The sequence below is a fragment of the Zootermopsis nevadensis genome, unplaced genomic scaffold, assembly GCF_977971745.1.
Source record: "Zootermopsis nevadensis isolate Lab colony 2312 unplaced genomic scaffold, Znev_1.0 Znev_ptg000032l, whole genome shotgun sequence".
NCBI lineage: Eukaryota > Metazoa > Arthropoda > Insecta > Blattodea > Termopsidae > Zootermopsis > Zootermopsis nevadensis.
Window position 1 is genome coordinate 1,967,595 of NW_028259164.1, and position 25,789 is coordinate 1,993,383.

The following is a 25,789-nucleotide window of genomic DNA, read 5'->3' on the forward strand; positions in this document are numbered from 1 at the left end:
ATGGCTTACCGAACCCGAAGGTTCATCACCGAATTAACCAAAGCCCTCCACCGGACCCTGTCCTGGGCCAACAAAATCCAGTCTCCTTCAACTCCTATCTCCCATAGATCCCGCCTGAGATTATCCTCCCATCTACGTCTAGGTCTCCCCGGAGGTCTCTTCCCCTCAGGCTTCCCAAATAGTGGACCCAACCAACTAGATGGCTTATGAAACCCGAAGGTTCATCACCGAATTAACCAAAGCCCTCCACCGGACTCTGTCCTGAGCCAACGAAATCCAGTCTCCTTCAACTCCTATCTCCCATAGATCCCGCCTGACATTATCCTCCCATCTACGTCTAGGTCTCTTCCCCTCAGGCTTCCCGACCAATACCCGGTGCACACCTCTTGTCCCATCCATGCGCGCTACATGGCCAGCCCATTTCATTCTTCTCGACTTAATCACCCTGACAATATTGGGGGAGGAGTACAGATTTTTAAGCTCGTCATTATGCAGTTTGTTGATTAAAATATATTATTAAAAATCATACGTGAAATGTTTCGGCGAACATTAGGGCATCGTCAGGGGCGTACACTTTTCATAAAAATTAATTAAATAAAAGTTAATTGTACTCTAATGAGTATTTTATCTATTTTCCATGGAGTTTCTCTAATACCACGTCATTGTAATTTGTTGTATTTACAGTGAGGTTCGTTGCTTGTTGATGACTTCTGTCATTTGAGTGCTACGTGCGAGTGTATATTTATCGACTACTATTAGAGCAGTTTATTTCACAATGTGAATAAACCTTTATTATATTTTATGTTTATTACAATGCTATTGATTTATGAGGGCGTCTTCCCTGTTACAGTGTGGCGGATTTCTGATATATAAATGTAAACATTATTTGTTATTTAACAAATATTTTTCGTGTAATGAACCGCTGTCAACATTTGTTGGTACTTCGATCGGCAATATGTAAAACATAACGTTTTAAAATTTAGTTAAGTTTGTACCATGTTTAATGAAAATCTGTGTGAAATTATTAGGAAGGCTACTCGTATTGAGTAAATCTGTGGGATATTTTTTGGACGTCACAGAAGTGTGAAAATAAATATTTGTCGTGTAGCCTCACAGAATTTGATCGACGGTTCTTACTTCTTGCGTCATCAGCATAAGCATCTCTGAAACGTCCGAAGACTTCTACCATATCACACGGCGTAACATCTCAGAAGACAGTCATTTTTAATCCAGTAAGTTTATCAGACGTTAAGATAATTTTTTTTAAAATGGACCATTTTATCGGTTGATAAATCACACAGATTCATGGCACATTGGACCAGTTTATAGGAGATACTGAGACGTATTTGATTTGTTTTACCTGATTTGTATCGGAAGCTTTATAATTCTATGCATGACACGTTGGTGGTCAGATGAGAAGGAATTTTAAACCGTGTTTAAACTGGGATGTATCATATAAATGCTCTAACTTTTTAAAACATCGTACTATAGTCCTACTGAAATAGTATTCGAGTGTAGGATTTATTCGTGATTGGAAACACGACGTTATCACATCAGTCTCAAATCCCGTTTAATTACTCGAATGATGTAAATAATTGGGCCGGATTTGGAGTGTGTAATTAATATTCTGTTTTATTTTAAATCTGCACGGTCAAACTGAAAACTACAACGAATTAATGATTCCAGAAATGTAATTAAAATGCACCCCCTCGTGATTATGAAAATGTGACATGAGTTTTATTCTGAGCTCTTTCAAAATAAATAACTTAGTTTTTCGCGGGTACTTAGCGAATAATTACCAAAAAAAAATTCCTGTGCTGGATTTTTAAACATTTTTCTGTCCGCATGCAACAATTCTAGAGCCCCTGAGCGGATTTATATAAGTAAGATTCGAGTTTTTTTTACGGCGATGAGTCTGAAGATGGCTGTCTTCTGGGTTGTTGTGACGTGTAGTCTGGTAGAAGTTTGCCGACGTTTCGGAGGTCCTTGCTGCTTCCATCATCAGGACGATGACCCTGATGATGGAGGCAGCAAGGACCTTTAAATCGTCGGTAAACTTCTACCAGACTACACGTCACAACATCCCAGAAGACATCCATCTTCGGGTTTACATAAAATTTGGTTTCGGATAGGCCTTTCTGCTCGAATCTCTGTTTCCACTCATCTGACTCAATTTATGGACCATTTGCGGACTCCTACGGACTCGATATGAACGCTCAGGTTGCAATAAAGGCAGTGAACGTCTTGCGAAACAGCGTGTTAGCGTCACAAGAAGAGCTTTGCTCCATGAACTTATTAATTTATTGGGATTATGACATTTATTCTGAAAAATGTATGAGATGGTGGGTCATTGTATTAATAATTTCTGAAGATCGCTATCTTATCCCTGTTAAAATCCGTAGCTCTTCACCATTTAGAGATATGTGTTTATTAACTTGGTAACCGATAGAGCGTCGTTAAATAATCTAAGAATGTAAATTGATGTACAGTGGCAACTCCTGACGTGATTTAAGTCTTTCTCGTTCAGTTGTGTTATGGAAATATTCTTTTCCTTCAGGTACCCCCATCCCCAAACTTACTATATCGTCTGATTCTGTACGCGTTGTAAATTTCCATATCCAGAGGACGTGTTCCGGTCTGGTCCGAGTCTGGAGGCACCAGAAGTCAGAGATAAAGGGAAATGGAATGAAAATCTTCCATCACTCCGTCCCAAAAACTCCTATCCAATTTCAGGACTGACAGTGAAGCAGCACTAGTGTTAGCATCCCACTTACATTTGAATTCCGTTCGTCGATAGAAAAATGTACATGGCGAGATAAAACTATTCTTGTATAGGTAAATAAATACAAATATGCATGGATAGACAGACAGATAAGTATCGATTTTGGACTTGTAGTTTGTTACGTCATACGAACTCCTTGGTAACTAGCAGCATTTCAGGGAAACTTACTATCCCAATTTTCAACCCTGAATGTGAAGATATTGTGTTTCTGCGAAATGTTTGTATCTACCATCAAAGCCACGTGATTTTATAAACCAGAATATCAGCATCTACATATCTCCTGCTGTGTAAACTTCAATGCTCATATAATGTAACAGACAGACAGACACACGGGTGAATCATGTGGAAAGGGGTGAGTGGGGGGGGGGGTAGGTCTTGCTTGCAGTACTCCATCAGCGGTCTTAAAATCCCACTGATTCTTTTGTAGCATCATTTTTATCTGAAAACTAAATTGATTTACGCTGGCTTATTTGGGAAAGTATTACATAAAAATGGACTCCTCTTATTCAGGGCTGGGACGCTAGATGAGGGAAAAAGTGTCGCAGATTCCCTTTAGTAGCATCTCTTTTGTTCGTCATCTGTCAATGCAAATTTATTCGGAAAGAATATAAAAAGAATTGCACTAAAAATGAGAGGAATTTCAACATGTACTCGAATATATTTCATTCTCAAGAGTAATTTGCATCGTTATTATTATTATTTCTGCTTTCTTATATTGCATTTTATTCCCTTTATTTCTGTCTTGGGTTGCGCAACAGAAGATGTTCGTGTCTCTTTGGTCACTGTCAGTGTAAAACCGATGCAAGGAGGTTTAAAATACAACAAACAAAACTTGTCTATAACATCGACTTTAAATATTATCTAATCACGTGATTACGGTTTTAAATTGTACCGAAAATCTCAGGATCGATCATCGTCTCTTTAATTATATCAAACCTCATGTTTCGTGGGAAAAAATAAATAGAAAATCCTTTGCTATATTAGTTCTGAAATACAGGGTGTCCAAAAATGATTTTACAATACGGAATATTACCGTGTGTGGGCATTTCTGTTAAGAATGATGATTCCAAGCGTTTGCTATACGAGTGTCTAACCTGTTGTTCCCTGATATTATTTTTTGTGTTTTATATCGGCACGAAATTTGATTTCTAACGTAACAAAATGCTGTGGATAATATTTGAACCTAGGATAGAGAAAGCCACAGGAGGATGGAGAAATTCATAATTTCCACTTCTGACCAAGTAATGTTAGATGAACAGAACTGGGTACACGGGTAAGTGAAAAATACTGAGCATTACTGTCCTGAAAGACCTACTTGTAGAACGGAGGATAATTTTAAAATGAATCTTAAAGAGACGTGATGTAAACGATGGCTTGAACTCAGCTGACCTAGGATAACGTCGACTTCAGTGTTATTTCTGACAACAAACCTTCGAATTCGGGGAATTTCTTGGCCAGCTGAGTGACTATCAGTTTATCAAATTAGATTTGCGTTCAGTCATATTTATTCTACTGTACTTTTTTTCAGCGTGGAATTCACATTTTATAAACTTTCGTGAAATGTGCCTGCGTACAAACCCGGTAGTCTAACCGCTGCTTTGTGTTCTGAGCTATCAGTTCAGTTAATTCTGTGTGAACTTATCGATATTTATAATTCTGGTATCATTATTTAAAATGTCATGACGCTTGTATGCATGGTTGAGTAATATTTCACTGTTGACATTAATCCAGAGATATAAAAAAAAGTTGTGTGTGAAAACTTGGGAATGTAGCTGATAATGATATCAAGTCTACCCCGTTTGATATCATTGTGATAATTTATCAACACGGTTTTCAATTTGTATTTAGTTACTGTGAACTGATCACGTAAAACTTCGTAACAGCTTTAACCCTTTGAAGCCGGAGATCGTCTTCATAATATTTACGAATCCAGACCGTACCGCGAAGAAAACACTTCACCTCACCATTACGAAAATCAGCTGGTTAACCCTTTGAAGCCGGAGATCGTCTTCATAATATTTACGAATCCAGACCGTACCGCGAAGAAAACACTTCACCTCACCATTACGAAAATCAGCTGGTTAACCCTTTGAAGCCGGAGATCGTCTTCATAATATTTACGAATCCAGACCGTACCGCGAAGAAAACACTTCACCTCACCATTACGAAAATCAGCTGGTTAACCCTTTGAAGCCGAAGCTCGTCTTCGTAATATTTACGAATCCAGACCGTACCGCGAAGAAAACACTTCACCTCACCATTAGAAGTCGAATCAGGCGGTACCACATAAGATTTAACAAAAGAACATCCCGGTCAAAGCCTTAATACACAGAACAGAAGCCAGTTGAGGTGACCCAGTTGCAGATGGATAATCCCTTTACAGACAGCCACTTCATATGGGGTAAGGTTATATTCTCGTGTGGGGATGGCACTGAATCTTATCAAATATTCCCTTTCAGCTTCGACTGCTCAATCTTAATACGTGAGATTCAATCGCAGATCGACGTTTCTACATTTGTCTGACACACGCAGAAAATAACAAATAAGAAACCCATAAAATACGCTCTGGTAGGAGGTGGTAAATATAATAACCACTGGGATTCAAGGGGCAAAACAAAGTCAGGGTCTCAAAACGTGAATTCTTTACGAATCAGAGGAATTCACAATACCGCCAGATCATTCGAAAGATGGCTAAGAAATGTAAACAAAGTGAGATTTTAGGTTCTCAATGCTGTGAATGTAAAGATGACTGTCTTCTAAGATGTTGTGCTGTGTAGTGTGGTAGTAACCGACGTTTCGGAGATCCTTGGCGATATGATGATGGAGAAAGCAAGCATCACTGAAACGTCGGTGAAGTTCTAGCAGAATGCACAGCTCAACACCCCCAGAACACAGTCATCTTCAAATCTTGAGCGTAATAGGTAGAGAAAAAGTGTAATTATGCTGGTATTCGACGCAGTAAACATAATTCAATACTTTTGTACACACATTGAGTAAAACAGACATGTTTCCAAATATATGTACGGGTTTTCCCATCTCGGGAAATATTTTTTTTTTGTGTCTGTGTATACAGTAATAGGGTTTGGGTAGAGTTTTTATCTACGTGTCTGTTTTTCTTTGCAATTTTTATTTATTTTTTTGAGAATGGTTTTCTGCGAACGGCGGGCATGTGAGACTGTCTGTGTGCATTATATGGAATGAACCAAAACATGTGTGCGGTGGAACAGAGAAGAATCTGACGCACTGGGCTGCTGGACGCGCCAATGTAGTACGTGCCTCCCCCCCCCCCCCCCCCCATGTTGCACCCTCGTGATTCCTGGACCGCAGATAAGGCTCGAAGGGAAACAGCGATAAATTACTTACACGTTAGAAGACGGAACGTTATTTGTAACAAAACGATTCAAAACCAAGTCTCTTTTGAAATGTTCATGAGTAATGGATTTTAAATGACATGAACTAATTTAAGACCAAAATCTCTGCGTTTGTCTGGAAAGACTGAGGAAAATCACGAAAATTGTGAAATGTTTGCCTGTTTTGTTACAAGTCCAAACTGTGACATTCAGAACATGATAATTCTGCCTCCTGTCTAAACCACGATTCAAATAGTCTATATAAAACTATAATTTTTCGTAAAGATGTTTATCTTCTGGGTTGTTGTGCCCAAATGATTGAGGCAGTGTGCACCTCTTAAACGTCGGTGAAGAACGCATCAGACGAGATGTGTACAGTGTTTAGGAAACAGATAGGTTAACAAATAATTATGACCTGTGGTTTTAAAAATATTATCTGATTTAAATTGTCTTGCACCTTGTTCTTAATGTTGAATTTTATCATGTACGCACTGCATGTTGGAACGGTTCTGACTCCTAGTAGGTTTCAGTCTTAGCACGGCAGAAACAATCCTTTCTGGTAATGACCCCCATTAAGACACGGAGAGATAATTGTGTAAGAAAACAGGGGGGTATACGTCCTCGCCGACCTAGGGATTATTATTTTATTCACGGCAAATATCACACGAGACTTTCACCCAGATTAATACTGGGGATTACAGAACAGAGGCTGCAGTTTAGACATGCTGTTGTCTGTGGTCGACGGTAGGTGGGTCTTTGCACACTTCGTTGCGGTTAGAGGAATTCATTGGCTCATTTTAATGCTAGTAACACAAAACTCGTGTTCTAGAAGATGTTAAGAAACTTTGAAAAGTATTAATTGTATTGTTATTCGTATATGGATGATATTCGTATACAGAGTTTATATAAAACAGTGTCTTAATAGAGATTTTTAATATGATTTTTTGTTAAGTCTTTGAAGCCGTGGCTCACCTAAAAGTATTTAATAATTCAGTCCGTACCGCGAAGAAAACACCACACTTTACCATTACAAAGATCAGCTAGTTAACGCTGTTTAAGGAAATAATCGATTTTTGCATTGAGAATCATACGAAACCGAAATGCGCTCTGTATTAAAAATGCAGAGTTATTGCAATTATGGTTGTAAACATAGTTATCACTGGGCTCTAAAGGGTTAAGGGATACAGAATATAAAATAAATTGCGGGTTTCAAATAACTATTTATCTCGGATGCTTTTTTCATTCAGTATGAGCTCGGCATACAGCCATCCCGTAATTCAGCGGTTGCCAAGTACACTTCATACATCAAAAATAAATAATTTACTCTATTTTTCCTAATTCACATTTTGATTTTTCTTATATCTTATCGCATTTAATAAACATTTAAAAAGCAATACCGTTATTCTGTTGTGAAAGTTCCGTATTTATCCTCGGTGAGGACGTAGTGGGAAAGAGAGATACGTTGACGTCGGCAGGAGGATAATATTAAAATGTATCTTAGACAAATTGGGTGTGAGTATGTGGACTTCATTTGTGTGGCTCTTGTGAATAAGGGAATGAACTTTGGTGTTCCACAAATATCGGCAATTCCTTGACCAGCTGAGTGACTGTCAGATTTTGAGGCTACTAAGACATTTAAAAAAAAAATATAAGCCCCTAATGTAATGCAGGTGACATAAGATTCATGAAGGGAAATACTTAGATTATTAAGCGTGTAAAATATGGTACGTCGACTGAATTTTGTTTCGGTGTTGTTCCTTGCATTATACAGTCTTATTTCTGGAACCTTCTCTCTCCTGATGGTCTGTGTATATTCTGTGAGTCAGTCCTTTCTCGGTATATCAGTTTATTGCATGTAATAATGCTAATATTGCTATAACTCACGATACAACGCTTGGCGAGCGCGTCTTTTCTCAGTCCAACAGCCTCTAGCGGGTGATTCCTGCCTTCACTTCCTGCCTGCGCCGGAAGTTGCAGCGTTGCTCATCACGCGACGGGCGGTCGGTCTCGCTACTACACTTCCCATAATAACTGTGAAAGCGCTATTGGAATGCATGGCCTCAAAAACTACAGCCGATCCTGTACTTTTATCTCGGTGAGGGCTTTTATCTCTTTAAACCCCAGTGGTAGCTATATGTACCACCTACTTTAAAAAACAGTAATTTTGTCTTTCGCTCACAGAGTGTGGTTATGTGTTTCGTATGATTCTCAGAATAAACACTGATTATTTCTTTAAACAGCGTTAACCAATTTAATTTTGCAATGGTGAAGTGTAGTGTTTTCTTCGCGGTACGGACTGAATTCTTAAATAATATTTAGACGAGCTTCGGCTTCAAATGATTAACCAGTTGATCTTTTCAATGGTGAAGTGTGGTGTTTTCTTTGCGGTACGGATTGGATGTTTAAATTTTTTTATTATTAATATTTGGGCGTGGGGCCTTGTAGGGAATCGAGGAAAATGTCGGAATACTTTTATGGTTGATAAAATCTGGTTCATAATTTAAAAATTTCGGTTTGAGAAATGTATGTGGCTCCTATAACTATTCTCTCGCCCCTCCCCCAAGTGTACCCATGGCGGGACAGCTTTACTTTGCAAAACGTAGGTCGCCTAGCCAGAAATTTGAAATATTTGTTTCTTAGCCATAAAGTGGATGTTGAATGGACTAATTAATAGCTGTTAGGTACACCAGTTTGGCTTATAATCACTTCGAAATAGCCTCATCCGGCCCTGGTAGTAATAATTACCTATCCCTGATTTGAATTTTTTTACCAAGCATTTCCTTATCCGGATTAAACTTTGGTGTATAGTTGTAGGAAATGGTAAGCTAATTAAATTCCAGGAGCAGATTTTCGGGTAGGATAAGCTTTATGGAGTTCAGACATCATGGCTTCTGTAGTTAGATAATGAAGAGAAACCATTATAGTTGAGACTTGTGTCCACTACAGATAGCATCTCAGTATGATTACATTATTCTCCTCAGAATAATGCGGAGGGCACTCGTGAACATAAAATGTAACCTTACTGCTGGCTTCACGATCACGTTACGGGAATGGGAAGCCTTCCAACAGGGCGTATAAAATCAAGATCTCCCTTAGGACGTGTAGCGCCAAGAAGGATGATTAATTCAGTTCACTCAGAGCAAGCTCCTAAGACGGGCTTTTTTTTTTAAACTTTCTTTATTGTCGCAGTGCTAAAATATAAAGAACAGCGATACTCAGCACTCAACGATAAACAATTTGAAGCGGGACTTCCCCTTTGAGTTCCACTTGTCCTGACCATCTCATCTGAGAGTTAAGATTATAAAATCTGAACTGAATTATAGCAAGTATTTTTCTGAATTTGATCTGCTGTTGTGATTATGGTTTGTTACTTTCATCCGCAGGTATTTTAAATTGATAATACTTCCGAAGGACTTAATGGCTCACTTTGTGTTGTGATTTATCTCGTATTCTGGTCACGAAGTATATACCTATTTTTATGTGTTTTATTTAGTGATAAATTTGTAAAATTTAGCTTCAAATCTGTGTAAAATCAGATTATATTTCAACAAAATCATTCACTTATTCAGTAACTCTAATGGGACTGTTTTCATTCTACACTGACTTATTTATTGTAATTAGAAGTCTACCCTTAACTTCCCAATTCATATTTAAATCTTACTAATTTTGTTTCTGAATTTACATGTAGCTTCATACAAACATTCTCATATATTCCACAAACCCACAAAATTAGTACGGTTTATCATTGTCTTATAAGCTACTTTAGCGTGATTTCCTACTCAAAAATGTGTTTTCTCAACTTCCTCGTTATTAAATATTTTAATACATTGCTTTGTGTTGAGATAGTTGATTAATTTGGTCTGAAATTTCACCCAGTGTATCTCCTTGTAACATTAGATACGTAACAAAGAAGAATAGTTTGCCCGCTGTCGTCAGGAAAGTCTGCAGAGCCACGCTGTCGGCGCGAGATACACCGGACAGTGTTCGTCTTCGCCAGAAACCGTTCTTTTATAAAACGGACATTCATACATTTCCACTCTAAAGCCCATTGTTTTCATTAGAATAATATTCGGTCAGTTCATTTTACAGGAGTTACATTCAGACAAGTTTGGGAACTTCATTGAGTAGAACGGTCTTATTATTTGCAGGAAATGACGTTTCAGAATCTTCTCTGTCCCGGAAGTTTATCTTCGGAACACACTTCAAACTACGTAATTCTATTCAAAAGTAGTAATTTGTGTAAACTTACTCTCTTGTTAGAACTGAGCTGAAAGCATTTCGTATTAAAACCGATAGATCAGTAGAAAAATTATTTAGTTTAAAAATTCTCTACGAGGTGCCGAAGTCCCATTTTGGTTATGACAGACGTAAGAAGTGTGTGGGTGGATGTGACTTCAGCAGTAGCTTTATATCTTGGTGAGATATGAGGTTCTTAAGGCATGAAGTATGAAGAACGCAGTCTTCTGGGTTGTTGCGCCCTGCCTCCATCATCAGGATGATTAGTAACATTGGCCCCGATGATGGAAGTAACATTTGCCTTTGAAACATGTGTAAAATTCTACCAGACAACAACTAAAAGACAGCATCTTCGCCCTTTATATCAAAATCATTCTTAAGGCAATATGACATTTCTTTTAGAATCAATCTGTCAAAGATAAAAATGCCACACGCGAAGCTTAAATAATTCTGGGACTAAATAAATAAATATTTCTGTCTGGTGTGTGTTCAGAAATAAAAAAAAATCCTTGTCGCTGCGACTTGGAGCCTTCCCGTATGTTTTTTAAATCACATAAATTTTATACAAAAATATGTACACTCACTAGTATTAGTTTAGGGCTAATTTAATTATGCAGCGGAGTTTATGTATTATTTAATAAAGTAAAACTTTTTGTATATCTTTCAACATGAAAATATATTAGGACTTAAATGCAACATTTAATGAAATTCTGTTGTTTTCCAGAACAAACAGCGATTATTTTCTTAAACGTAATTAAACCAGTTGATCTTTGTAATGGTGAAGTGTTGTGTTTTCTTTGCGGTACGGTCCGAACTTTTAAATATAATTTAGACTATCTTCGGCTTCAAAGGGTTATCAAGTTGATCTTTGTAATAGTGAAGAGTTGTGTTTACTTTGCGGTACGGACTGAATTATTACACATTTATATAAACTTATCAGAAGGACGAGCGGACACTGCCTGGGAACCTTAATAATTTTAATTTTTTTTTGTTCGCCCGTTAAATGTGGTGCTTCTCATAACTCTCCCTACGTTTTCTCTTTTCATTTGTTTATTCTTCCGGCTTCATGGGTAACTATCCATGCTTACGTTTTGCGTACAATTCCACCCCGGGTGTTCCTCATACCACATCTGCATATCGCCTCCGTGAATAAACTGAAAGCCATATTGTGATCACCGCACTGGTGTCCCGGACCCTTGCAAACGAACACGTACAAATCGACGCTCTCCTTTTGAGGAAAACGCGAGAAAGTTTAAGAGTTGGGGAAGTGTAGTCTCTGTCATCCAACGTTCCGTTTCCTGACTCCTCGACGTCTGTCCGTCCATTTTTACTTGCTACGTATGCACATAGTAACAAAATGAGCTTGTATATGTCAAAGGCGACTGTGGAATTTACATTTCAGGAACAAAAGCGAACGGCTATGTGACCCTGTAGGCCGTCAGACTGCGCTGGGGGACACTATTTATCTTAGACCATACTCGTGGCATTATGCAAACCCACACCCCGAGAACTGACGTTTATGATTGTCTGAAAGAAACATGGCTGCCAGTTAGACAACTCTGTCTGTCTCTCGTGCGTGTGTTTTCCATAGAGAAGTGGATGGTTTGGTTTAATCCCGTGTTATTTAACGGAATATATCAACTGCAGAGGTTATTTAGTCATGATTGATTTGATTTAATTAGGTGAACTTTTTAAATAACTCAGCAGGAAGCTGTTTGAAGATAATACCCTGGCATTCGCAATAAATTATTTATGCCAGGTGAAATTCTAACAGGGCACCGTTTGAATAAAGTAAAAATCTTGAGGGGAGGTGGCTTTTTTTCTCTCCAAAATATATCTCAATAAAACTTAAATCCAGCTCTTGATGTTTGTTCATAAAACGTGCGCTTATTAATGCAACAAGTAAGGCAACGATTCAGTGGGTATTAATTCGTAAAGAAGTGTATATTTATGGGAATAAATTATCAAATTTCTATATAGGCCTATTGAAACATTTAAGGTCATGATTATTTGGTGATTATATAAATATTTATTTTAGCAAAGAAAAGTAGCCTTTTGTATTTAATTAAAAACCACGTTAAATTAAGATGAAGAAATTTTCAGAAAAAATAATTTCAAATTTTATACTGGTTATTAAACATTTGGGTGATATCTCAACATGGGGAGACGAGAAATGGATACAAAATTTTAATCGGAAAACTTGAGGGGAAGAGACAACTTTGGGAAGAACGTTGAAAAACTAGTATGTGCGGTATGGACTGTTTTAAAGTACTTCATCACACGGTCCATTGACGGGATGCTGTGAGAAAGTTAAAGAATTTCTTGATGAACCGAGCGATAATAAACTTGGAAATTTCTTGTTATATTCTGGATGTTTGTAGTTATTCACTGTGGCGTAATATCCTCTCATTGTGGACGATGTAAGCGACGATTTCGCCCGCCAGTGCGTTACTATCGTGTCAACACGAAAGTTCGGGGTTTGGCGTAGTCACGGAAGCAAGCTATCAAGCTATCTCACCTTGAAGCATTTTATTTTATTTGGCTGAACACTTCCACTAGTAGTGAATGAAAATTTGACCTCTTGAGTGTCTATCAGGAACAACGCATCTGAGATCCAAATAGCAAAACAGATGCTACAGTGTGAGATGTCGTGTAGAATGAAAATTTCAGATTATCGTCTAACGCGATGTTAACTTTGTACAAACTGTCCAATTATGCAGACTCTACCGGAAGTGGCTTTGTTTCCTAACGTTCCATGGTCAACTTCAGCTTTCCTCATACCTTATTCATCGTAGGCTGTGAAAGGTATTGAATATTTCCTTGTCCGCGGAAGTGGCTTTGTATGATGTTCGCCAATCGAGTCCCACGACGAGTTTCCTTTGTATACCTAGAAATGAGATTCCCATGCCCTGATCCGCGAAGTGTCCTGAAATACTAAAATGTTACCCAGAGCTCTTTACGTCAAGAGACACCTTACTCGATGGTAGACGCCACAGGGCAGCAGACCTGCATGCCAAGTTTGGTACAAATTGGTGTTTCCGTTCTTGAACGCTAAGCGAACGAACAAACATATAAACACACAATTTCAACTATTTGTGAAAGATTATTCAATCGAACTGCTTCTTTAAAGGGTTAATAATTCAATATCTGCTTGTCCACAGAGCGTATTTAAGAATTTCATGTTTCTATCTGTAAACAGCGATTATTTTCCTAAACAGCATTAAACAGTTGATTTTTGTAATGGCGAAGTGTTGTGTTTTCTTTGCGGTACGGACTGAATTTTTAAATATTATTTAGACGAGCTTTGGCTTCAAACGGCCACTTCGACGCAAGCTTTCTTGGTTTTCCTCTGTCTTCAAGCAAATTCTGAGATGGTTCCCAAGTTCCAAGTTGCCACTGCATGCTTCTCATGCAGCCATCATTATTTAAATTAATAAAAATTTACCCCTTACTGTGGAGACTACTAAATTACTTGCTTAAATTTCCAAATTATTGCTTCAACATTCACTAACAAGCAAATAAAAATTCAGCCGTCTCTTTTATCAAGCTCTCCTTACGAGAAGGACGGACGGGCATTGCCTGAAAACCTTCTAACTATACGATGCTCTTTCTGCCCCTCCCCCCGGTGCGTTCTGAGCGTGATCAAGAAGGTTTGATTAAAAAAAGTTAAAAAGTAGCAGATAAAAAAGTAACTAGTCGTTAATCCTTAATCCTTAATGAAATGCAGGTAAATGACTGTTGTCTGTGACATACAAATCAAATTAGTAACAGATATGTAGACCCTGTAAGCTACATGTTCGGTGTATGCCCGTGTGTAGACATTAACTTGTACAATATTGTACATCTGTTTGCAGAGTCGCATTTGTTCAGATGATGCGCCCACAATTTTCAGTCCATTCCCCCCCCCCCCCCCCCCCCCATCTGTGTCTGTACCTATCTTTTGTTATCTCCGTCACTGGCTGTCAGATGCATGAGAGAGATATATTGGAAAATTGCTTTTATGTTCCTGGAATGGAGTTTTATTATTCCGTACCCCTCTCTCTCTCTCTCTCTCTCTCTCTCTCTCTCCCTCTCTCTGTCTGTCTTGGGAATGCGGATCACAGGATGCGAGGACTTCTGGTTAGCGAATGGTGAATATTGAACATGGGTTATGGTGTTGTAACTTTTGTTAATGTATTGATGGTGGAAATTTCTTAATTTTTCAACGCACTTTAATGCAGTTTGCTCTTAGTTCTTAGCCACAATCTGCAATTTTAAACTATTATTATTCCTTTAATTGTCAGTAACAAGTCAAAAGCATAGTGGTAACTGTACCACGTGCTTTAACATTTAATGATTACCTACAGGAAACATTCATGAGATTTTGAGAATAATCAGCGAGGATGGAAAAGAACCCTCCTTAATAAGCTAATAGTTGCTCAGCTGCTAAAATTACCCGTCTTATATATCTTTACCAGATTCACAAGATCTCGCCATCCGGCTCTATATTGATCCGTGTGAATCGAGTCTGCATAAACCGCATTTTACTAAGAACCATTTCAAGATTTCTATCTATGCCTAGGTCTGTCAATAGTATGTCTTCCAGTCATGCTCTCGTATCATTAGACGTTGAATGCGGTCCTCAGTCTATTCGGCAATAGTCGTAATTGCGGATTTCAAATGATGTTCAGGTAACATCTGCCCGCCATGTTTGTTGATATTGAAATTTGAGACATTGAGTCCAGGTTATACGTCAACGTGAACGGGTGGGCTTAATTCTGTTGATTCTACGTAAAGTGGGATGGAGTGATGTGATCACCAACCCATTTTCTGCTACGTGAGCATGGTAATACCGGAACGAAGTTTACACGCTCTGCGAGGTTCGAGACGCATAACCTAGCTACATAGACACTGAATCATCTCTCGATACAGATGAACCAGTCTACACCATCATAACACATTTCTTGGAGACTCTTTTTTAATATTATCCTCCCATATACTTCTAAGTCTCCAAGTGGTCTCTTGTATACACATTATTTCCTGAAATTTTGTGTGCGTTTCTCGTTTTATTTGCATAAATTCGAGATTCTCAGGGCGTCGAATATGGAGATGGCTGTCTTCCGGGTTGTAGAAGTTTACAAAAGTTTCGGAGGTACTTGTTGCCTCCATCATCAGGGAGACAGCAAACACTTCTGAAACGTCGATAAACTTGCATGCATTTGCTGAAATTGTTATTTATTTATGAAAATATTTATATTTTTATGTTTCATAAAATAACCTTAGTTTGAAATAAACCAAAATATGGAAGCATATAAACAAAATAAGCAATTTGTTTCGCTTTTCCATCACCCCAGTTCAAACACACGCCGCGTTTATAAATTTCTAACTTTCACAAAATTTATTCAGAACATTCAAACGTTTCAGTAATTCGTTTTTTTTTTGTTTGTTTTTTTACGTAGTTACTGATCATTTTTCCGCTGTGTAAAGGAGAGATGACAAAAGAACTGATAACAGCGACTCTGGTGTGAAAATGTGACTAGAAAAAGTTCTTTTGTCTATAATTCTTCAGCCTCACCCCTCGTTTCATTGTGTGGCAATGTTGGGGGATGTCTAGAACCCAAAGCGGTTTGTTCGTGTTTGGAGCATTTATATGTGCCCATTATGTGCAGGGGTTGTGAAAAATTCTGATGTTTGCTTGCTGAAGTTACTTTACGTTTGATATTATGTACAGTACAACCACCCAGGGCAGGACTCTGTGCCCTTTTATAGAATCCGAACCACTGTATTGTAGTAAACCATCTAAAGCAAACGACATGACGTCGGACAGTAAAAGATAAAAATGAAAAATGGAGGGTGATATGGAAAGAAAGTATGTTAGATAGAAAGACAATACAGGAAGAAATAAACAGAGGACGAAAGTAAATAGTAAAAAAAAAAGGTAGAAGTTAATGAGTTGCCTCATTTCTTGCGGTCTCCCCAAATTACTATAAAATGGTGAAAAGAATAAGTACGAGGTTGGACGGAATTTTAACACACGCTGGACAAAGATAAATGCTTCGTTTTAGCAAGACAACCTGAAATAAAAAGAGACCACTTGAGTACCTTAAGAGGACAAGAATTATTTTACCAGCTTACTGACTATCAGCTTCGTCTCTTATTTGTTTATCTGTGGTTTATTTAACGACGCTGTCAGTAGCTTAGGTTACGTAACATCGAATTATAGAATGATTGATACATGATCAATTGGATCATATGTGGGGTAAGATGATAATTTATGGCATAATCTCGGAATTTGCCTGGAGGGACTGAAGAAAACCACAAAAAACCTCTGTCAGGACAGTCGGTCTCCTGGTTAAGATTCGGACTCATGATCTTAACACCTATACAGATTTAGTTATGAAGATATCCGTCTGATGACGGCAGTAACGCTGGTTAACATCGACCATACTACACAGCGCAACAACCCAGAAGACAGAAATCTTCATACTCTGATGACGGAGGCAGTATGACCTCCGAAACGTTGGTAAACATCGACCAGACTACACAGCGCAACAACCCAGAAGACAGAAATCTTCATACTCTGATGACGGAGGCAGTATGACCTCTGAAACGTTGGTAAACATCTACCAGACTACACAGCGCAACAACCCAGAAGACGGAAATCTTCATACTCATCGCCCTGATGACGGAGGCAGTATGACCTCTGAAACGTTGGTAAACATCGACCAGACTACACAGCGCAACAACCCAGAAGACAGAAATCTTCATACTCATCGCCCTGATGATGGAGGCAGTATGACCTCAGAAACGTTGGTTAACATCGACCAGACTACACAGCGCAACAACCCAGAAGACAGAAATCTTCATACTCATCGCCCTGATGATGGAGGCAGTATGACCTCCGAAACGTTGGTTAACATCGACCAGACTACACAGCGCAACAACCCAGAAGACAGAAATCTTCATCGCCCTGATGATGGAGGCAGTATGACCTCAGAAACGTTGGTAAACATCGACCAGACTACACAGCGCAACAACCCAGAAGACGGAAATCTTCATACTCATCGCCCTGATGATGGAGGCAGTATGACCTCAGAAACGTTGGTAAACATCGACCAGACTACACAGCGCAACAACCCAGAAGACAGAAATCTTCATACTCATCGCCCTGATGATGGAGGCAGTATGACCTCAGAAACGTTGGTTAACATCGACCAGACTACTCAGCGCAACAACCCAGAAGACGGAAATCTTCATACTCATCGCCCTGATGATGGAGGCAGTAAGACCTCTGAAACGTTAGTTAACATCGACCAGACTACACAGCGCAACAACCCAGAAGACAGAAATCTTCATACTCATCGCCCTGATGATGGAGGCAGTATGACCTCTGAAACGTTAGTTAACATCGACCAGACTACACAGCGCAACAACCCAGAAGACAGAAATCTTCATACTCATCGCCCTGATGACGGAGGCAGTATGACCTCTGAAACGTTGGTTAACATCGACCAGACTACACAGCGCAACAACCCAGAAGATAGAAATCTTCATACTCATCGCCCTGATGATGGAGGCAGTATGACCTCCGAAACGTTGGTTAACATCGACCAGACTACACAGCGCAACAACCCAGAAGACAGAAATCTTCATACTCACCGCTGTGAAAACCTCAAGTCTTACAGCTTTAGTTATGTTTGCGTTTAACAGACTGTTGGAATCATATTTACGTAATATCTGACGTGTCACGGAAGATTCTTTTGATCTTAATGCGCCTCATATCAAATATGAAGTAATCTTTTAGTTAGGCTGGACAACAAAACAGCATTTAGACTGTAATGTGTCGTTTTGAAACCATAATAGGTTCCCATTCAAATATTCGACACGCGTTTCAAATTCCTTAGCCACAACGACGTCTTACTGACAATGAAAGCAATCAACTTTGGATGTGAGAGAAATTTACTATTCTCGTTTTGAGCCAAGTTCTTTCAAAGCGGTACCCGTCTGAGTGGCAGTTGAGACGAAATCTCTTTCGTAATCCTGGTAATCAGAATTGGACATCTGAACTCGATATGAGAAATTCAATCTCGTCGTTGGAATTTTCCGCAATATTTTCCCTTTCGATCGGTATGAAAATGCAGATGTAATTGGTAGCTCTTATGTGTAATATACTATAAATCTCCCGTTATTGATACTAGTAAATAAATGGATGGTAATGTTCCCTGTGTTTATGAGTGAATGCCTGATTCCAATTAGATCTAAATTCAAGAGAATGGTTATTTTCTCTTTTTATTATTATTATTATTATTTAGTGTTCTGTCTGACGACAGGTCCATATGAACAGGATCCCTCCATCCTTTTCTCGTACTGGGACCTGTTCATATACGTTCTTGGCAGATGATCCAGAAGTGGTTTGCCATTGCCTTCTTCTGTGTGTGAATGGAGTAATTGTTGGGATGCCACGGAGGAAAACTCCGTGTTGCCTAGACCACGGCCTTGCCCAACACAAGTTATAAATTCGAGCACCGCCGGGAACCGAACCGGAGACTCCAGGATTACAAGGCCAGCGTTCTAACCGCTAGACCACCGTGGCTGTCCTATTTTCTCTACAGACAAGAAATTCGGTGACATTGTTTTTTAAAATCTTTTACGTCGACCTTATGACAAGGATAAGTTTATGGATTATAAACGAGTAATAAATTGTTTTAGAGTGTACATTTCTGGAGAAAACACTAACATATATGAATGAGAGCCATAATGAAATTAGAAAAAGTGTGTATTTCGGAAATGAGTAATTTCATTTTAAAAAATCCTCTGATTATCCACCGTCTGCAGTCTGTTTTACGTAACTGTTTACATCTGATATAATATCCAATATCCGTCAAGCATTTCTATACAAGTGGGCGCCATTCGTGCGACGCGGAAAGAATTTAAATTTATTTCTGACGGTGGTAACTCTGGGAACCACTCTTCCAAATTATTCTTATCGAGACTTCGCTTGGACTTTGGAGGTCCTATCCCCTTTAGCTTTTATGTCAAATGATTTTAAGCCGTGTTGCCATGGCAACTGCGACACGAAGTCGCATATTGCGTCTTTATTTTTGTGGGGGGTTGAATATTCCATTGTTTATGGTAACTTTTAATCCACCACACCGCAATAATTTAATGTCATCAGTGTCAGTGGTTGTTTGTCCTGCCGCTAGAGACCGCGCTTTGTTATCAGCGTGTTTCCAGCAGAACAAATAACAAAAGAAATCAGTTTATTGAATTTAATTACGTATTCTGTGTATTCATGAACGAAACTGAACGTTTATACGAAGATTCAATGTATTCAAGTCAACCGAAGAAAATGTAATAGTTTTGCTGTATGGTGGTTTTGGTAGTAATTATTTATTGATAAATTAAAAGAATCCGCGGACATTAACTGTAATAAATCATGAGTAATTAAAAAAAAAAATATCTGGTGTATTCATTACGAAGTATTCTTCTTGGCTCGTGAAATATACCGATGTGAAAAATAAAGTACCACTCTCAGTGGATAATGACTCTTTGTTCGTGTGTAGCGCCTTTCTGTCTCTTTGAAGTCTGAGTTCTTTTTATTACGGATAAAAATCACTCTACACACTCCATTATTTATATAGCACTACTCGTTCTTTGAATTTGCGTATAGAAGGGAATGATGTTCTGTGAGACATGTTCTTTTATTACTTTCAAAAACAATAGGCTTTGTAATTAGAGACGAAACCATTATATACACATTATCATTAATTTGACTTTTTTTTTAGATACAAGTCTGTAGGCCTAGGAGTGAATGGTTCACAGATATTACTACAAAGAATCTACATCTCATAAATTTGTTCTAGTGCCCGTAGAATCTCTAGGGCATTTTAGGAGATTCTTCTATTTATAATATATGACAACACGCATAAAGACAAATACGTCTATCTTAAAAGAAGATTATGTAATAGTAATGTAGCCGAAGTGTTATGGAATTTGGGGTTTGCGCTAAAGAGATTTACTGTTTTAAGATATTGTAGGTGCGTCATATTGTGATTTTATTTAAAAATAGTATTAAAATATATTAAAATTGTCCGTCAATCACAATAAATTAATATAAGATAATTAAAAATTAGTAATTGAATTAAGAGTTTATAACATACACCTGATGACGGCTCTATGAAAGCCGAAACATGTCGAGAATGTTCCATATGTAAATCGAGTACTCGATGCGGAACAAAGGATAATATTTTAACCATTTAATTATCTTATATTACTTTATTGTGATTGACGGACAATTTTAATATATTTTAATACTATTTTTACTGTTTTAAGTAGGTCTGCGTTAGCACACAACAACAAAAGTTCATCGGACATACAGTGCGTAGCATTTCCTCTAGCCTCTGCGTCAAGACCGGCTCTGGGGCCCACCCAGCCTCATCTACAATAGGTACCGGGTTCCTTTCCCGGGGGTAAAGCTGACCACTAGTCCCATCTAGTGCCGAGGTCAAGGAAGAGAGGAGCTATACCTCCTCTCACCCCAAGCGCCTACATGGCGTATAGTGGGACAAACTTTACTTTACTTTAAAATTTAGAACCGTAAACGTCTAAATCGGGTTGAAAATCACTTGTTCGTAATTAATAGCTATTCCCTTCACTGCGCAAGGAATATTATTTTTTTATATATAAAGTACCTTGTAATAATCTTGCAATATAAATGAGAATAAAATTACACACACAACCAAATAATGGCGTTGGCTATACGAACAAGGAATAGGAGAATAGTCTTTTCAGTTTTAATAAAATATTTCATTTTGTAAATCCCGTACCGCGCCCTATCTCCACGCCTCCCCCCCACCTCAATTTATTGTTTTGATGGGTTTTAACGACTCTTGCTAATGCTGTTTGCAGTTTTATTGTCTCGCAGGAAATAACTTTGCCCGGTCATAATGTGTGGAAAATACGGAAAACAAAAAAAAATTCTAGCGGAGAAGACGTTTAAACTTCGCAGTTGAATAAATTTGTACATAATTCATTTTCTAATGCATTTAGGCTGTACAGTATCTGTAATGAAGTCGATTCTCATACGTGTAATCAAGTTAAACAAAAATTGTTTTGAAATTATTAGATTTAGGGTTTTTATGGATTATAAATTCAGAATAAAACTTCTAGGTAGGTGTACGTCTGGTGAGATTTTAGGTTCTCACGGCTTCAAAATGCAGCGTAACCTCGATTAACGCGGTTGGAAGTAGGGACACCGCTTCAGTACCCGCGTTACAAGTGTATTTATTATTTAGTGTTCTGTCTGACGACAGGTCCATATGAACAGGATCCTTCCATCCTTTTCTCGGACTGGGACCTGTTCATATACGTTCTTGGCAGATGATCCAGAAGTGGTTTGCCGTTGCCTTCTTCTGTGTGTGAATGGAGTAATTGTTGGGATGCCACGGAGGAAAACTCCGTGTTGCCTAGGCCACGGCCTTGCCCAACACAAATTATAAATTCGGGCACCGCCGGGAATCGAACCCGAGACCCCAGGATTACAAGGCCAGCGTTCTAACCGCTAGACCACCTCATCTTATTATTATTTAGTGTTCTGTCTGACGAAGGTCCATATGAACAGGATCCTTCCATCCTTTTCTCGGACTGGGACCTGTTCATATACGTTCTTGGCAGATGATCCAGAAGTGGTTTGCCATTGCCTTCTTCTGTGTGTGAATGGAGTAATTGTTGGGATGCCACGGAGGAAAACTCCGTGTTGCCTAGGCCACGGCCTTGCCCAACACAAGTTATAAACTCGGGCACCGCCGGGAATCGAACCCGAGACCCCAGGATTACAATGCCAGCGTTCTAACCGCTAGACCACCGTGGTCTCTGTTGTAATTATTTGTTTATTATATTTATGCTCATAGAAACTATAATGAATCTGGAGCTGGAACATACAAGAAGATGTGTTGTGATGAAGACTGCACGACAGATCAATAATGATTAGTGTATAATATTACGCACATTTGTCTGCTCTGTGAGATAGTTTTGGGAATATTTTACGGTCTTTAATGGGAATATTCGACCAATTTTCCACTCTCTCCGCCGTCGTTGCTGTACTATCAGAAACTCTTTTCACGTGACATGTTTCTTTTATCGGGAATTTTTTTTTCTGTGTTTTATGACGTCTATGTAACTGAAGCTACACGAACCTTTACCTTTTATACGTATGAAGATAGTTATAAATAATAGACATTGCGCTGTGATCTAAGTTTGCGTAGAGATTTAAGAAGTAATTTTTTTTTTGTCGAGAGGTATCTCTGTGAAAAGTAACATTAGTGCAGGAAACAACGAAGATAAAAAAGTTTTGTCAGCATGTTATTTTTATGATTCTCCACCTTTCTTCAACTCCTCTTTATCCTAATCCGTTTTCTTCTCCACCTTTCTTTTTTTTCTGTATACATAATATTGTCTTTCACCAATCCTCTTTCTCCTTAATCCACATCTTTTTCGCCTTCTACTTGTACATCTTCCTCGTCGTATTTACACCCTAATTCCTTTCTTACTCTGTATTTATTCTTCATCTTCGTCTAGTGTTTTGACTGAAATCACGGACTTTCACGAACATCTACGAACTTTCCCGTTCGACAGGAAGTCAGAATTTCGTCCTGAAACTTCGTATTACGTTTTAAAGGTGCACAGCCCAGGATTATAATTCAATTTATGTTCCTGTATAGTGTGAGAGCGACCCGGGGTTCTGTATAACGCAGCAAGATTTGTTTTTTCTTGTCGACGTAAAAAGTTTCTATTAGGAAAACCAATGTCTGGGTCGTGGAAAGAGACAGAAGGTGATCTTCTGCAACAGCAGATGAGGATAACGATGGGCGAGGAAAGAATCGAAAGAAGATAAGCGAGAAGGTAAAGACGATGAAGAATCGGTTAAAGAGGATGGGACGGAGAGATCCAATATGGCGGAAATAATGCAGCAGACGGGAGATGATCGTAAAATAAGAGACGTGGAAGGAAGGAGAAATGACAAGCTGAGCGTATAAAAACTGTAAAAAAAATATATATATATAAAAAACGACGTAATGCGTGCGACAAGCTACAAGATCCACCTGGCGCCTTAACCCTTCACTTCCGGAACCCCCCCCCCCCTGGTAACCTTTGACTTCCAGGTCAACGCCACCGCGGACAGGAAGTCAAGGTCACCAGCTGTTAATTATTTATCAAATTGTTATTCTGGGTTTTTTTCGCTTATTTTGTATTCTGATATGAAAACGTGGTTCAGAATTTCATCGCCCTGTCTTGTTCCCTCAAAGAAAATAGTTTTTTTTTTTTTTTGAAAAAGCTGATACTTACTTAGTTCGTCAGCAAATGCCCCCTTGCTTCTATGTACCTAGACTCCTCTCATTTAAGATTCTTTATAATGTTATCCCATCATTTAAGATGAGATATAACTACCCAAAATATCATCTTTTTTTTAAAAAAAAATTACTATTAAAATTTAGTATGCATTTTTCATCTCGCTTTGTCCCTGTTCAGACCAACCCCCGCTTTGTTTGATCGCCCTAGTAATATTTGATGGGACAAAAACTGAATCTGTTCATTATGTAATTTTCTTTATCGTGCACTTAATCTTTCTTAGGCAAATTCTCTTCAGAATTTTCCTCTGGAGCACACTCTACCGGGTGAGAAATGAAGTTTAACTCTTGCATGAAGCTGGAGTAGAAATACGGTATAAAGCTTTCTCTGAATTTAAGCCGATCGTAACTACTGTCTTCTGTCATTACTAAGAATTTGTGACATTCCTCAGATGTAACTTACTGAATATGGTTTGTTAGTTACCTATACCGCAACTCTAATACTTGAAACTGCAACGAATTTACATTTCCAGCAACCAACTCACGCGTCTTATGTCTTTTCTTTCTTTCTTTCTCTCTTCTTCTTCTTCTTCTTCTTCTTCTTTCCCTGTCTGACGACAGGTCCATATGAACAGGATCCTTCCATCCTTTTCTCGGACTGGGACCTGTTCATATACGTTCTTGGCAGATGATCCAGAAGTGGTTTGCCATTGCCTTCTTCTGTGTGTGAATGGAGTAATTGTTGGGATGCGACGGAGGAAAACTCCGAGTTGCCTAGGCCACGGCCTTGCCCAACACAAGTTATAAATTCGAACCCGAGACCCCAGGATTACAAGGCCAGCGCTCTAACCGCTAGACCACCTCATCTTATTATTATTTAGTGTTCTGTCTGACGACAGGTCCATATGAACAGGATCCTTCCATCCTTTTCTCGGACTGGGACCTGTTCATATACGTTCTTGGCAGATGATCCAGAAGTGGTTTGCCATTGCCTTCTTCTGTGTGTGAATGGAGTAATTGTTGGGATGCGACGGAGGAAAACTCCGAGTTGCCTAGGCCACGGCCTTGCCCAACACAAGTTATAAATTCGAACCCGAGACCCCAGGATTACAAGGCCAGCGCTCTAACCGCTAGACCACCTCATCTTATTATTATTTAGTGTTCTGTCTGACGACAGGTCCATATGAACAGGATCCTTCCATCCTTTTCTCGGACTGGGACCTGTTCATATACGTTCTTGGCAGATGATCCAGAAGTGGTTTGCCATTGCCTTCTTCTGTGTGTGAATGGAGTAATTGTTGGGATGCGACGGAGGAAAACTCCGAGTTGCCTAGGCCACGGCCTTGCCCAACACAAGTTATAAATTCGAACCCGAGACCCCAGGATTACAAGGCCAGCGCTCTAACCGCTAGACCACCTCATCTTATTATTATTTAGTGTTCTGTCTGACGACAGGTCCATATGAACAGGATCCTTCCATCCTTTTCTCGGACTGGGACCTGTTCATATACGTTCTTGGCAGATGATCCAGAAGTGGTTTGCCATTGCCTTCTTCTGTGTGTGAATGGAGTAATTGTTGGGATGCCACGGAGGAAAACTCCGTGTTGCCTAGACCACGGCCTTGCCCAACACAAGTTATAAATTCGAACCCGAGACCCCAGGATTACAAGGCCAGCGCTCTAACCGCTAGACCACCTCATCTTATTATTATTTAGTGTTCTGTCTGACGACAGGTCCATATGAACAGGATCCTTCCATCCTTTTCTCGGACTGGGACCTGTTCATATACGTTCTTGGCAGATGATCCAGAAGTGGTTTGCCATTGCCTTCTTCTGTGTGTGAATGGAGTAATTGTTGGGATGCGACGGAGGAAAACTCCGAGTTGCCTAGGCCACGGCCTTGCCCAACACAAGTTATAAATTCGAACCCGAGACCCCAGGATTACAAGGCCAGCGCTCTAACCGCTAGACCACCTCATCTTATTATTATTTAGTGTTCTGTCTGACGACAGGTCCATATGAACAGGATCCTTCCATCCTTTTCTCGGACTGGGACCTGTTCATATACGTTCTTGGCAGATGATCCAGAAGTGGTTT

The 25,789-nt window shown here is 39.0% G+C and overlaps 1 protein-coding gene across 2 annotated transcripts in view; it reads left to right on the forward strand.

The window, feature by feature from the left end:
* Window positions 1-25,789, forward strand: part of shg (DE-cadherin) — a 406,513-nt gene that overhangs the window by 39,167 nt on the left and 341,557 nt on the right. The gene's annotated exons all lie outside the window — the stretch shown is intronic.